Here is a 15,311-nt window from a genome sequence, read left to right on the forward strand (position 1 = left end):
CGGACTATGCCGTGGGGACTTAGGACTCCCCAGCCTCACCGCTTGCCCCCTTGGATTACAAGTGTACTACGGTAAAGCGCATCCGTTGATGAACGAGAGGTGGAAACACTTTTGACTATTCCGTCCCACTTCGGATCTTATGGTTAACATGGTTATTACGGCACAAGAATCACTGGCGACATTTGTTGTTTAATCCTAGATGGATATAAACCCTTGCAATGGAACCTCCACCATGTCAACACAATCCATGGTTCCATTGCCCACCACATAGTCATATTCATAGTTATGAAAGTAGTGTGGTTTTGGTTTTTATGCGATAGTGATAACCATAGTACTTTGCAAGTAATTTGATAGAAATACTCAATTGACATGAGCAAGTGATGAACTTGCCTTTCTTGACTCAAGATTATGCAGCCAAGGTCTTCGATACGCAATAACTCCAAATTCTGAAATTGCATCATCGTCCGGTAAGGACGATGTTTAAAGATTGACAAGGATGCAATAATGCATAAGTATGAGATGCAATAGCTCTAAGCGTGATCTAACCCCGATGATTTAGGATCGGTGAGTTGTAATGATTGGTTCGGGGTGTGTTACACTTTTAGGGTGATTCACAAACAAGGTTCTTATTCAGGTGTGATTACTTGGTATTATAAACAGGTAGATAATAAAGCATAATAATCAATTGATCACAAAGAGAATGATTATTGACATAATGTTAACAAGTAAGGAACAGTGGTCAGTTTTAGTACTATATGGCATGGTTAATGATTGGTTATCCTATACTTTAAAAGAATAACTTTTGAAGAAAATGTAATTTGATAAAGAACAAGTATGGTAATTAGGTTTGTGGGTTGCTATAATTTATTCTGGTTCCAAGTAGTTTCTGGAGTAAGTATAAGATGGATCACAACATAGTTGGATTCATCAGCAACTAGGGCTTGTAAGGTTGAGATAAGCCTAGGCATCCTAAGCAATTAATTATACATGGTTGTTGTCAAGGTTGGTTTATCTTGCTAGTGATAGCTGGCTAGGGTTTATAGGTCCTTATAAGCAGGGTTGATGATGATTCCTTATTTTCTTCAAAAGAATAACTTTTGAAGAACATACTTCTTAATTAATAAGAAGTATATCAATTAGGGTTGAAGTGGTCTAGGTTTTACTGTTGGTTCTATTAAGTAAGGAGTAATTGGCTCCTGAATAGGATGGTTGATAAATATCCAATACTAGTAGGGTTTAGTGGAATATGGTTAGGTAATGCTCAGGCTTTTGGCATAGTTGCCCCTGAGGTTCATCACATTGGTGTGATGCTAAGTAGGAATGAATATGATGATGGCTTTGGTAATAGGATCTAGGGTTTACACTTGGTTCACCCTACTTTGATTATCTAGGTTTGATGAAGATGAACACATGGGATATCCATATATTAGTGATAGGTCTTCTACATTTTATGTGGTCAGGACAGGTATTTACTTTCTACTAGGGTTCTATGCTTTGAACGAAGGTACCATGATCACATGTTCTAACCTAGGGTTTAGGTTAGAAGCAATTTAGGGTTCACATGTAATAATGGAACTAGGGTTCCTAATTAATTTAGGGTTTTAGGATTTCACATGAAATGATATGGTTGTATCATCATTCCCTGTGGAATTTAGGGTTTGCTATTTACCATTTAATTCTATGATTAATAACTTCATGTTAAAGTTGAAGTTATTAATAACTTGGAAAATAAAATAATATGGAATTTGGCATATTATTATTTTTAAACAATTTATAATTAAGGTAATTATTATTTAGGGTTTTAAATCCTCCTAATAAGGATTTAATAAGTTAATAGAAAGGGAAAATTAATTTTAATGTTTTCCTTATTTAATTACTGGTTTTTATTTATTTTATGAAGTTTTCCTAATTATTGAATTTTAACTGAATTTAGAATTAAAATTAAAGGCTTAAATATCAAGTATTAAATAATTAAATTTTTATTAAAAATAAAAATTTCATTTTATATTTTTATTGGATAGAGTTTTCTTTTCCAAGAATTTTAATATCTTATTTATATTTTTCTGACTTAATATGAATTTTATACAAATTTGCAAAGTTGCAGTAATTAATGAATTGAAATTTAAAAGGAAATAACTAAATACACCGGCTAACCTACCCACCCGATCCATCGGTCGGGTGGGGCTGCTGCCAGTCGGCTGCCACGTGTGGCTGACCAGGTCAAAATAGGTGAGATGGCCGGGGAAGCTCCTGGCCGGCGGGATTCGGCGACGGCGTCGCCGTTCCCGGGCTCGGGCGGACGATTCACTAGCACCAATCGAACGAGCACCCCACCGTGAGCATTACGGTACTAGCGCCGCCCCTATTTGGTCACCGGAGCAAGCTCAACGGCGAGGTACTGCGGCGGCGGACACGGGCGAGCGGCGTGGCGATGATGCAGGGCGTAATCAAGCGAAGCGAGGGTACTGGGAGGCTCGTGAGCTCACCAGGAACGCAGTGGTGAGGTCGGCGAGGCGAGGGGAGGTCTATGGCGACGGCGAACGGCGACGGTTGATGGTGACCGGCGGGGCAGTGAGGTCGCAATTCGAGGTCCTCGAGGCTTCCCGGCAAGCGTGCGTCGACAAGGAGGTTGTTGGGGGCTTGGCGGAGCTCCAGGGCTTCTCAGTGTGGCTCGGCGATGCTTCAATCGACGGCGACGAACAAGACCGGCGAGCTAGGTTTTCCGTCTGTGAGGAATTCGAGCGGAGGAGGAAGGAAACGGAGCTCATTTGTCGACCTGGGTTACTTATAGGACTCCAGAGGCGAGCCTCGTCACGGTTTGGAGCAAGGGGAGGTCGACAGCACGACGGGGAAGACGAGCACGGCGTCGCCGTGGCCTCCAGCGCACGGAGGGAATGAGGATGACCCCCTCCATTCTTTTTTTAACGAATAGGTATTTTGGGCTGAGGTGGGCTGTGCTTTAGGCTGGACCTTGGGCTGCCTGGTGGGCTGTGTTGCTGGACTCCTGGTGGGCTCGGTGCGGTAGGTAAGGTCGAGGTAGGCCTTCTTCCCTTATTTCTTTTATTCATTTTCTGTTTTATTCCTTGTTTTGAATTCTGGTTTTAATTCAAATTTTAATTGCAAGTTTCTTACTTTGTTATTTCCATTAAGTTGTATAGCAGTGATTGTTAAACCATTCTTTCCTTTTGGAACAAGTATTTATATTTGAATTATATTACATACTTGTGTTTTATTCAAAATGGCAAATGAGCATGAATTTATATCCTCATTTTATTTTTATGTTTTTCTTGTGTATCAATCTGTTTGAAGTATTAGAGTTGATACTTTGAACTCAATTTATTTCAGAGATTGATATTAGGGCTTGGTTTCTGTTTGAGGATTTTGTCACTAGCATATGATTTTATGTGAGCACATATTTATTAGAGTTTTATCATTTCTAGTATAACCCCTTTGTTAAGGTTAATACTATCACTACATTTGAAAGTATCTCAGTAGGGATTGTTTCCATCATGGTTTATCTTGTTTACAAAGATAAATGGTTGATCACTACACATATGGTTTAATTATAGGACTTAGCATTAGGTGGCTCTTATGTTTTATAATTGAAACATTGGATTTAATCAATGAACCATCATGGTTCAAATGCTATTTACCTAATGACACATGGGTTGAATCTTAATGGTGGTTTAGGTTTTATTTGTGATCACCCAAGTGATACTCAAACTAGGTTTGAGATTTAATTCTAGGGTGTAGAGATGAGATGACACCATATTGCATGTGATAGGGTTTAATCTCCCCTAACCATGATAAGGTGGTTACTTGCTTAATATTTCATGTGCTTCTCTAATTACTAAGGATTTGGGAATTGGTTTTATCTTCTACCAATTAACTTCTATTAGTATTCTCAATTCTACCATTAAAGTAACTACATTAGTTATAGTTCTTTTTATAGTTAACTTTGGTCATATGGATGGATGGTTTCTCACCATTTAGAGTAGAGAGTTTGACTCTAAAGGTTTTCTTGTGGTTCTTAAATGAAGAATAGGTGGAATGTAGTTGTGGTAGAATTCTACTTATGATCACTAAGTGGTTCACAAGTTAAGGTTGGGATGTAAGCCTAGGGTTGCTTCCTAGTTACCTCCCTATGATTTCATGTGATGAATGATATCTACTTATCCTATTAGGGTTTAACTTATCCTCACATATCTCAAGGGCATGATCATGGTTTAGGCATGATCAACTTGTTCTTAATATCTTTACCTCAAGTTCTTAGGGTTTATGATCCTTACTCAATTTATAATGATCAAGGTTTGGCTTCCTAAGGTATCTCTCCCGAGTGAAGTTTCTTACTTCTAAGATCAAGTATTGTCTTGATTAACTAAGGTATAATATCTCTCTTATAGTTTCTTGGGTGAACATGGCTGTGGTTATTTCAATAAGTTATATCCCAGGAAAATGCCTGAGATATTCTGTTAGGGTTCTACTTAGACAATGTTGATATTATCATCTGGGTATATGGATAGTTCTTTCCTTCAAACTCAAGTGTTGCCTCAACTAACTTGAGTGTAGTACCAAAGCTTGAGCTCTCTCGATCATATAGGAATGGTGATTCTAGGGTTTATGGGGTATTCACAATATCTCATTAGGTATTTAGTCTAAAACTCCACTTGGCTATCTTGGTTGAATTAATCTCCTCCTTTCCTTATCAATCCATGTATATAATCTTATTCCATGTGATATTAGGTTGTCTCACCACTCCAAGATGAAATGGTTAATCTCCTAATACTTTAGTTCAAAGGTTGTCCTTTATTCTTAAATAGGTAAAGCTAGGATTAGTATGAATGGCCTCTCTCATTTGGGAAGGACCTCAACATTAACCTAAGTTTAGGCTCCATAGAGAATGATGTGATCATCAATATCTAGGTTTAACATAATTGGGTTATCTCTCTAGGGATGGTCTGGAATAATATCCTAGGGTTTCTCTTGAAGATAATGTTTTGATTACTTGGATGCATATCCAAGGTTTAACTCAAGGTTTATTAATGTTCCTCTAATAATTATAATAGAACTCTCACCTCTCTAGGTTTGATGCTTAACTATTTGGAATAGAGAAGAATGTGCATTACTAGAGTTGATCTCCTTGTCATGTTTCCAAGAATGAAGTAAAATAAATACCATGAGGTTCATGATAGGATCATGGATTAGTTTAAGACATGGAGAAGATAAGTGAAGAATAGTTTCTCTAATTATTGTTACTTGATTTCCAATTAAATGGATGTTCATATGTTATGGCTAGGAATATCATGTTGTGATCTTTAATAAGATCAGGTGGTTGATCATTGAGTAAAGTGTTGTTGTGTTGATTATTAGTTCCATTTGATCTAACCCCTTAGATCAAATTATCTCTACCCAAAACAAGGTTTTAACAAAGTCACATTGAGGTTTATAGCGCTTGACTTGATGAGCTACTTCAATTCCACCAAGGTCAAGTGAAACTTCGATTCTTGTGACTGTTTTACTTTAAAGCGCGAAAATTCCCCAGATTTTCTATGCATGAATGCAATGCACACATCTGTTTCCTCTATTTTTGTAACCCCATTACCTGGGATATTACATACAAGCATAGGTTTTGCGGCAGAACAATGTTTCGCATCAGCTCAAGGCACAAGTTTGTTACAAGAATCAAGGGAATTGGGTCTGGGTCGATAAACTGGGTCCAGCCGACGACTTCCTTGATGAAACTAGTTCAAGGAGCTGACGGGCACAAGTAAGAGCAGACACCTTAAAGGTGCTCAAATCAACAAGCTGCCCATCTCGCTCTTTCGGAAGCCCCTTAGTCATTTCCTCGATGTCACCCTTAAAGCCGTAACCCATCATAAGCTGGAAGGCAAGGACAGCACCAAAGGTGCGCGATGTACGCTTGAATACCTCGATAACCTCCTTGGTGTCAACCGCGAAGGTATCGATCAGCTGTCCCAGGGTCTTCTCTTGCTTGATCCTGGGGAAGATCATCGAGTGCATCCGCGCCAAGGCACCCTTCCCCTTCACAAGAAGTTCTTGTGTAAGCTGGTGAGAAGCAAGAATCGTTGATACAGCATTCGCTGGGGAGTTATTTGGAACTCTTTCCAGGGCATCGACAGGGATGTTCGCTGCCTCTGCAGTAGAAAGGAGGGAAAAATTCAGTCATTGACAAAAAGTTCGAATCCATAAGTACGTCATTCGACGGAAGTATGTCAGAAATTACCAAGCAAAGCCAAAGAAGATTGACAAAGGACTTCATCCTTTTCGGCTGCCCGAGCTTCAGCCGCCAGCCTGGATGCTTCTTCCTCCTTTAGCTTCTCTTTCAGCCTGGCTAGTTCCTCCTTCGGAGAATCGATCTCTTGGCGAGCCGCAGCAGCTATCTTGACTGCGCCATCCAATTTCGAGGAAGAGGATTCGACTTCCTCTTGTAGCCGAGCCTTGTCAGCTTCTAGAGAAGTGAATCGGGAGGCAAAAGCTTCCACAGAAGAAATAACGCCTCGCAGGTCCTTAAGAGAGAAAGAAAAACAATTAAACAAGGCACGCTCCAAGAAATCTGTATTGCAATCAGAAGAGGACTTACAGAAAAAGGAGTCGCAGTGGTAGCAGTTGGAGAAATATCCTTTCCTTTGGAAAGGGAAGAAGCAGTCGATGCTTGGGCCATGGGGGCAGCCTTAGGAGCTGAAGCTTCGGAAGCCACCATGACCGGCGAGGCAGCATCAGATTTGGATTTTTTAGGCGGAGGCTCGATAAAGCCCTCGTCGCTGCCAAGGTGAATGATCGACTATGATTATAAAAGGGGTATGAAAACTAAAAAGGCAAAGTATAACTTTTGGAATGGAACTACTTACATGTCGAAGAGATCATCTTCATCGGCAAAGCCGCCGATTGATCTCTTCGCAGGTGAAGCTCTGGCCCCTTCCGCAGCTGCATCAACAAAAGTATCACGATCAGTGTCGTCATTACGCACTAATCCATTTGCGACACAAGTGTTATCGGCTGAGGAGGGAAGGTCAGTGTGGGCAACTTCGAGATCCATCGGACCATTATATTCATCCTCTAGACCTGTTTGCTCGGTGGTGTGAAAATCTACGGGGATTGAGGAGCCTCTCCCCTCAGAAGTATCATCCAGTGAATCACGTGTATTTTCAGAAGCCATGGGGATCTGGCGAAGAAAAATAACAAGTAAGAACAAAGGTAATTATGTCGGCTAAGAAAAAAGGTGTATCTCAGCGGAATCGAATCTTCCTGGTTAAAGGAAGTAAGGCGACGGACTTCATCAAGCAACTCCTTTTCTGATAAATCGGCGGCATTAATTCTGGTTTCATCCTTTGGACCTGAGTACAACCACATCGGGTGAACTCTGGCCATGACTGGCTGGACTCGGCGCTTCAGGAATACTGCTGCCACCTCTGTACCAATCATAGTTTGGCCGTCGGCCTCTTTGATTCGAAGGAATTTGGCAAATAATTCTTCGGCTGAAGCCCTTTCATCGGCTGAGAGAATATTCTTCCAAGAGTTCTTAGGCTTGGCTTCAGAAACATCGGCGTAGCAAGGGAGCCGACACTCGGGTGACGAGGAGTCCTTGACGTAAAACCACTTCAGCCTCCATCCTTGCACGGACTCTCTCATTGGGAAATTAAAGTAATTGACCTCTGAGCGAGCAACAAAATCTACTCCTCCGGTAACAAAGTACCCATTACTACTGCTGTATCTCTTCACATAGAAGATCTTCTTCCACAGCCCGAAATGAGGATCAACACCCAGAAACGCCTCGCAAAGGGTGATGAACACATCAACATGGATGATTGAGTTGGGGGTAAGTTGCCATAATTGGATTTCGTATGTCCGCAAGAGATGGAGGAGGAATCCATGAGTGGGGAGCGAAAGGCCTCGGTGAAGGAAAGATAAGAACATCACAGTAAATCCAGTAGGAGGATCAGGCCGAGAAATCGCACCTGGAAGGATCACATCTCCCGCATCGGAGGATATCAATCCTAGGCTTCGGGACCTCTTCTCGTCACGCTTGGTGACGGTTGATGCTACCCAGTCCCCAGGTTTGACCGTTGAGCTTGGCGGCGCTGGCGGCACCGGAGCTGGGGGAGGGGCGCTCGGAGCGCTCCCCTTCGGAAGAGAAGAGGAGGACTTGGCGGCGGCACCTCCGCTGGTGGAGCTAGCGGCGGCGGTAGGATTCTTCTTCTTCACCATTGTGGGATCTGAGGAAGATTGGAAAAGCTGTGGTGGCGGCGCGACAATGGCGAAGGAAGGAAGAAGGGGAAGAATGAGGAAATACTACGGGAACCGTGGAGAAGATTAGGAATTTTTTGCCCTTTGAAGATTTTGAGGAGAAGTTAAGAGTTAAGTAAGCACGTGGCGCTTGAGGAAGGGGAGGAACCGGCGGCCCACTACGTCCACGATTGTGCGAAAATTGAGGAGCCACCTCGATCGTTATGCGTGTAGTGGTCAAGCCCTAAAAAACTGATTGCACAGAGCTAGGGCAAGCCCGTCAGGGCAGGACCCATCAAATCAGCCCGCAGCAGTTACACGTCAGCAATGATGTCATAAAAAAAACTAGAAGCACTCGAAGGAAACATGAAAAATCATCGGATAAAGGACTTGAGTCTACGCACGGATTACGAGCATCCGAACCTAGACTCGGGGGCTACTCCCATCGGGAGCGCTGACGCGCGCCCGATAAAAGAGGACTCGACAGAATAAGCAGTCGAAGGAAGAAGGTTTGAGTCTGTACCCAGACTCGATAATTACTCCCATCGGGAGGATGTGGTGCACACTCGTTAAAAGTTTTTTGCACTCCAGGATCATGCCCGGGGACTTGATTCTTTGTAGGGTAACGTTGTTTTGCCATCGGCAGTTAACCAACAAAAGTTGGGCACGTTACTCATTATCCTTTGCGTAAAGAAAGTATATCGGATGACCTATGAAGATCTGCGAAAAATTCGGCAGAGGAGAGTATTTGAGTAGAACAACTTGAGTCTACGCACGGATTGTAAGCATCCGTACCTAGACTCGGGGGCTACTCCCATCGGGAGCGCTGACGCGCACCCGATAAAAGAAGGTGAAGCAGATTCAAGATGAACAAGGACAATGAAGGAGAAGAATATCAGGAGAAGACATGCATTAAGTCTCTACCCGAATTATCTTCGGCTAGACACTCGGGGGCTACTGACGTGGGCATTACCCTTCGAGTAACCAGCGTTTCCCTATCCGGTATTGACTAATTGGAGGCCCATGAAGATACCTGAAGGCGTGATGGGCCGCTAGGTCGGCGTACCAGAAGATTCCTTGACGGGCAAGACAAGGAAGTGAACAAACAAGGAAAGATTGGATCTGAACTACTGTAAATCTAGTCGTATTCGGTTAGACCTCTTGAGACCTGGCCTCCTATATAAAGGCCAGGAGAGGGGCTGCCGAGGGACACAATCAATCTTAGCAATCTTAGCCAGGAAAAGCTTAGAGCTAGGTAACCCTAGCAATAGCAATCTCGACTAGATCTCAGCCGAACTATTCAGCACCCCATTGTAACCCATTGTTATCATAATCAAAGAACAGACAGGCAGGACGTAAGGGTTTTACCTAATCGAGGGCCCCGAACCTGGGTAAATCGCTCTCCCCGCTTGTCTGTGAACCGATGTCTCATGTCAGCCTACAGGATTCCATCAACCCTAAGCCCCTATCAGAGGGCATTGGCGAGGAGTACCCTCGACATCAACCACACGCCAGTTGTAGCAGCAAGCTATTTTCTGGTACCGTTACTACTACTCATATTCATTCGTACCACCTGTATTTCACTATCTCTTCGCCGAACTAGTGCACCTATACATCTGACAAGTGTATTAGGTGTGTTGGGGACACAAGAGACTTCTTGCTTTGTGGTTGCAGGGTTGCATGAGAGGGATATCTTTGACCTCTTCCTCCCTGAGTTCGATAAACCTTGGGTGATCCACTTAAGGGAAAACTTGCTGTTGTTCTACAAACCTCTGCTCTTGGAGGCCCAACACTGTCTACGGGAAAAGGAGTGTGCGTAGACATCAAGCACTTTTCTGGCGCCGTTGCCGGGGAGGAAAGGTAAAAGGTACTCACACTCCGGATCTCGGCTACTAAGCTATCTTCCGGCGCCGTTGTAAGTACTCGAAGCTATTTCCTTTAGATCCTGCAATTGCATCTTTTTGTTTCTTGTTTTACACTAGTAAGGCATAATGGAAAACAACTATGAGCTTTTTTAATTTATTTCCTAAGTTAAGACATGAATTGTGTGATGCGAAAATTAAAGAACCTATGGAACCTCATTTGCATGCTAGTAGAAATGTTATTGGTATGAACGCAATCACTGCTAATGCTATGGATAAGTCTAAGCTTGGGGAAGCTAGTTTTTGTGATCTTTTTAGCTTCCCATCTTTAGGGGAGAAAATTTGTTCTGATAATGCTTTATCTCCCATATGCGACAACTCTAATGATACTTGTGATATTTTAAATCCACCTACTGCAAGTACTGCTTTCGAGATACCCATGAAAATTATTGAACGTGTTATTGATAACCGCTATGAAGGGGATGGAACTGTCCATCCTGGAGATCATTTACTGTTTTTGCATGAATTATGCGGGTTATTCAAGTGTGCGGGTATCTCTATGGATGAAGTGAGGAAGAAGCTATTCTCTGTTTCGTTGTCTGGTAAAGCGGCGCATTGGTATAAATTGTTGAAGAATAGTCATTCTCTTGGTTGGGAGGAAATTGTATCACTCTTTTATTCTAAATTTTATCCTCCTCATGAAGTGCATATTGATAGGAATTATATTTATAACTTTTATCCTCGTGATGGAGAGAGTATTTCTCAAGCGTGGGGGAGATTGAAGTCACTAATGCTCAAATGTCCCATTCATGAGCTCCCCAGTAATGTTATTGTTAACAATTTTTATGCGAGGCTTTCAGGACAACACAAGGACTATCTGGATGCCTGTTCGGAGGGATCTTTCACAAGCAAGGAGGTTGAAGCTAGGTGGGATCTTCTTGATCGGATTGAGGAGAACGCTGAAGGATGGGAGAACAACAAAGGTGAAGAGTCAGGTATAAATTATGATTATGAATGCATTGAAGCTTTTATGGATACTGATAAATTTCAAAATATGAGTGCTACTTATGGTCTTGACTCTCAAGTTGCTGCAAATCTTTATAAAGCCTTTGATTCTCATTTTGAATTGCCTAAGAAGAATTTTGATAAGTATCATGAACCTTTTAAAGAGGCTTGCATGAAGAATGAAATTGTTGTTAATGATTGCAATAAGCATGCTCAAACTCCTAAGAATGCTATTTCCTATAAGCATGTTAATTTTTGTGGAATGCATAGACCTTGTGGAATTAATCAAATCAAAGATGAATATTGTATCCATCATATTAATGAAAAAACTAGAAAGTGGTTTAGGGCTCTAGATGATCTTGGTAAAAAAGTTTGTGCCCTCTATCCTTTTAATTGTGAACTTTGCCATGGAGTGGGTCATTTTAATTTTCAATGCTCCTCCAATGATAATTTGAACCCCATGAGTGCTACTAATTGGTATTGTGATGATGAAATTACTCCTAATCAGCATGATGAACTTACTTTATTTTTGTGGTGTGAAGAGCTCTCAAGAAAAATCTCTTTGTTACATATGAGTGATCTTGATATTGATGACGTCCTGCATGGGTGTTTTTATTATTGCATTGATAATAGCCATACAAATACTTACATACAAAATATTTTAGAAGATGACACCTTGCCAAAATATGATAGGACCGCTGTGTGTTTTGAACTAATTAATGAAAAGGAGGAATCCTCCCAAGTTTCTTCTATTGTTTCTGAAAGTAAATCAGGTTATGCGTACAAGCCACCCTTCAAGCCTCTTCCTCCTAAAGAAGGGAACGAGGAGAAGGAAGAGAAGAAGAAGAAGAAGAAGAAGAAGAAGAAGGGAACGAAGAAGAAGAAGAAGAAGGAGAATAAAGAGAAAGAGGCAACGGCATATCCCCGCGTGAATGAGATAACGCTAGGTAACCGTAAGTATGTTGCTCCTAATGATTATTATGATAATGAATCTGAATACAATGATCTTCCTGTGCCCTTTACATACATTAGTGATCATGATTTGAATGAGCACACTACTTTTGATATTGCAAATCTCTGGGAAACTAATTCTGAAAATGATGATGATAATAATTGCCATAGTATCAGTGCTATCCATGCTTCCTCCCATAATGATATAGAAAGCTCTAAGCTTGGGGAAGAGGTGTTTGAAAATCCTTTTGCTACTGATCATTATGTGTTTGATACATCTCCTTCTAATAACAATGATGGTATGGTCACGGATAAACCGATTGTGAAAGATAACTATTCTATTTCTTATGATGACACTGTGCCTCCGACCTTTGATGATTATTATAAAGAATGCTATGATATATGTTATAACTATCCTTATGAAACTTGTCATAGTCATGATTGGATTACCAAAAACAATTCCTTTAATATGCAACTTGTTTACCATGTTCAAATTCTTGATAATAATCTTGCTCCAATTACTATTAATGAGAAGAACTCTTCTTATGCCAAAATTAATGATACTTCTATGCATATGAACCATGATAAGAATGTTTTAAGTGATGGGTATATTGTGGATTTCATCAATGATGCTACTGAAAGTTATTATGAGAGAGGGAAACATGGTTATATGCATCTTAATAATATTAAGTTTCCCCTCTTTATGTTGAGAATCTTGAAGTTACTCGTGTTTTATCCTCTTATGCTTGTCACTTTGTTCTTCATGAATTCATTTGTGTACAAGATTCCTTTGCATAGGAAGTGGGTTAGACTTAAATGTGTTTTGAATTTGCCTCTTGATGCTCTCTTTTTGCTTCAAATACTATTTCTTGCGAGTGCATCATTAAAACTGCTGAGCCCATCTTAATGGCTATAAAGAAAGAACTTCTTGGGAGATAACCCATGTGTTTATTTTGCTACAGTAACTTTGTTTTATATTTGAGTCTTGGAAGTTGTTACTACTGTAGCAACCTCTCCTTATCTTAGTTTTGTTGCATTGTTGTGCCAAATAAAGTCTTTGATAGTAAGGTTCATACTAGATTTGGATTACTGCGCAGAAACAGATTTCTGTCTGTCACGAATTTGGGCAGAGTTCTCTGTAGGTAACTCAGAAAAATCTGCCAATTTACATGAGTGATCCTCAGATATGTACACAACTTTCATTCAATTTGAGCATTTCCATTTGAGCAAGTCTGGTGCCTCTACAAAATTCGTCTTTACGGACTGTTCTGTTTTGACAGATTCTGCCTTTTATTTCGCATTGCTTCTTTTGCTATGTTGGATGGATTTCTTTGTTCCATTAACTTCCAGTGGCTTTGTGCAATGTCCAGAAGTGTTAAGAATGATTGTGTCACCTCTGAACATGTGAATTTTTGATTATTCACTAACCCTCTAATGAGTTGTTTTGAGTTTGGTGTGGAGGAAGTTTTCAAGGGTCAAGAGAGGAGGATGATACAATATGATCAAGAAGAGTGAAAGCTCTAAGCTTGGGGATGCCCGGTGGTTCACCCCTGCATATTTCAAGAAGACTCAAGCATCTAAGCTTGGGGATGCCCAAGGCATCCCCTTCTTCATCGACAAATTATCAGGTTCCTCCCTTGAAACTATATTTTTATTCGGCCACATCTTATGTACTTTACTTGGAGCGTCTGTTTGTTTTTATTTTTTGTTTTTGTTTGAATAAATGCTTGTGTGGGAGAGAGACACGCTCCGCTGGTTCATATGAACACATGTGTTCTTAGCTTTTAATTTTCATGGCGAAGGTTGAAACTGCTTCGTTTATTGTTGTATGGTTGGAAACAGAAAATGCTACATGTGGTAATTGGTATGATGTCTTGAATAATGTGATACTTGGCAATTGTTGTGCTCATGTTTAAGCTCTTGCATCATATACTTTGCACCTATTAGTGAAGAAATACATAGAGCTTGCTAAAATTTGGTTTGCATGATTGGTCTCTCTAAGGTCTAGATATTTTCTAGTAAGGGTTTGAACAACAAGGAAGACAATGTATAGTCTTATAATGCTTGCAATATGTTCTTATGCAAGTTTTGCTGTACCGGTTCATACTTGTGTTTGCTTCAAATAACCTTGCTAGCCTAAGCCTTGTATTGAGAGGGATTACTTCTCATGCATCCAAATCCTTGAGCCAAAAACTATGCCATTTGTGTCCACCATACCTACCTACTACATGGTATTTCTCTGCCATTCCAAAGTAAATTGCTTGAGTGCTATCTTTAAACACTTCAAAAGTTATTACCTCTTATTTGTGTCAATGTTTTATAACTCATGAGGAAGTATGTGGTGTTTATCTTTCAATCTTGTTGGGCAACTTTCACCAATGGACTAGTGGCTTCATCCGCTTATCCAATAATTTTGCAAAAAGAGCTGGCAATGGGGTTCCCAGCCCCAAATTAATTAGCCTTCATAATTTTACAAAAATAGACACTCCTCCATGGTATGTGATTGTTGGACGGCACCCGAGGATTCGGTTAGCCATGGCTTGAGAAAGCAAAGGTGGGGAGGAGTGTCATCTAAATAAAACTAAAATAAAAAGGCACTCCTTCATGGTATGAGATTGTTGACAGGCACCCGAGGATTCGGTTAGCCATGGTTTGTGAAAGTAAAGGTTGGAAGGAGTGCCACCCAAAAATAAAAATGTTTCATGGGAGCCGCTCTTTGAAGGTTTGTCTGGCAAGGGGGTTAGAGTGCCCATTACCATTCGTTGACAACAACAAACACCTCTCAAATTTTCACTTTTGTGCTCTCTCTATGTTTTTAAAATAAAAGCTCTAGCACAAATATAGCAATCCATGCTTCCCTCTGCGAAGGGCCATTCTTCTACTTTCATGTTGAGTCAGTTTACCCATTTCCTTCTGTCTTAGAAGAAAACACTTGTGTTAACTGTGCATTGATTCCTACATACTTGCATATTGCACTTATTATATTACTTCATGTTGACAACTATCCATGAGATATACATGTTACAAGTTGAAAGCAACCACTGAAACTTAATCTTCCTTTGTGTTGCTTCAATGCCTTTACTTTGAATTTATTGCTTTATGAGTTAACTCTTATGCAAGACTTATTGATGCTTGTCTTGAAAGTACTATTCATGAAAAGTCTTTGCTATATGATTCAATTGTTTACTCATTGCATTAACATTGCTTTGAATCGCTGCATTCATCTCATATGCTTTACAATAGTATGAT

This window comes from Lolium rigidum, chromosome 2, assembly GCF_022539505.1.
Source record: "Lolium rigidum isolate FL_2022 chromosome 2, APGP_CSIRO_Lrig_0.1, whole genome shotgun sequence".
Taxonomy (NCBI): domain Eukaryota; kingdom Viridiplantae; phylum Streptophyta; class Magnoliopsida; order Poales; family Poaceae; genus Lolium; species Lolium rigidum.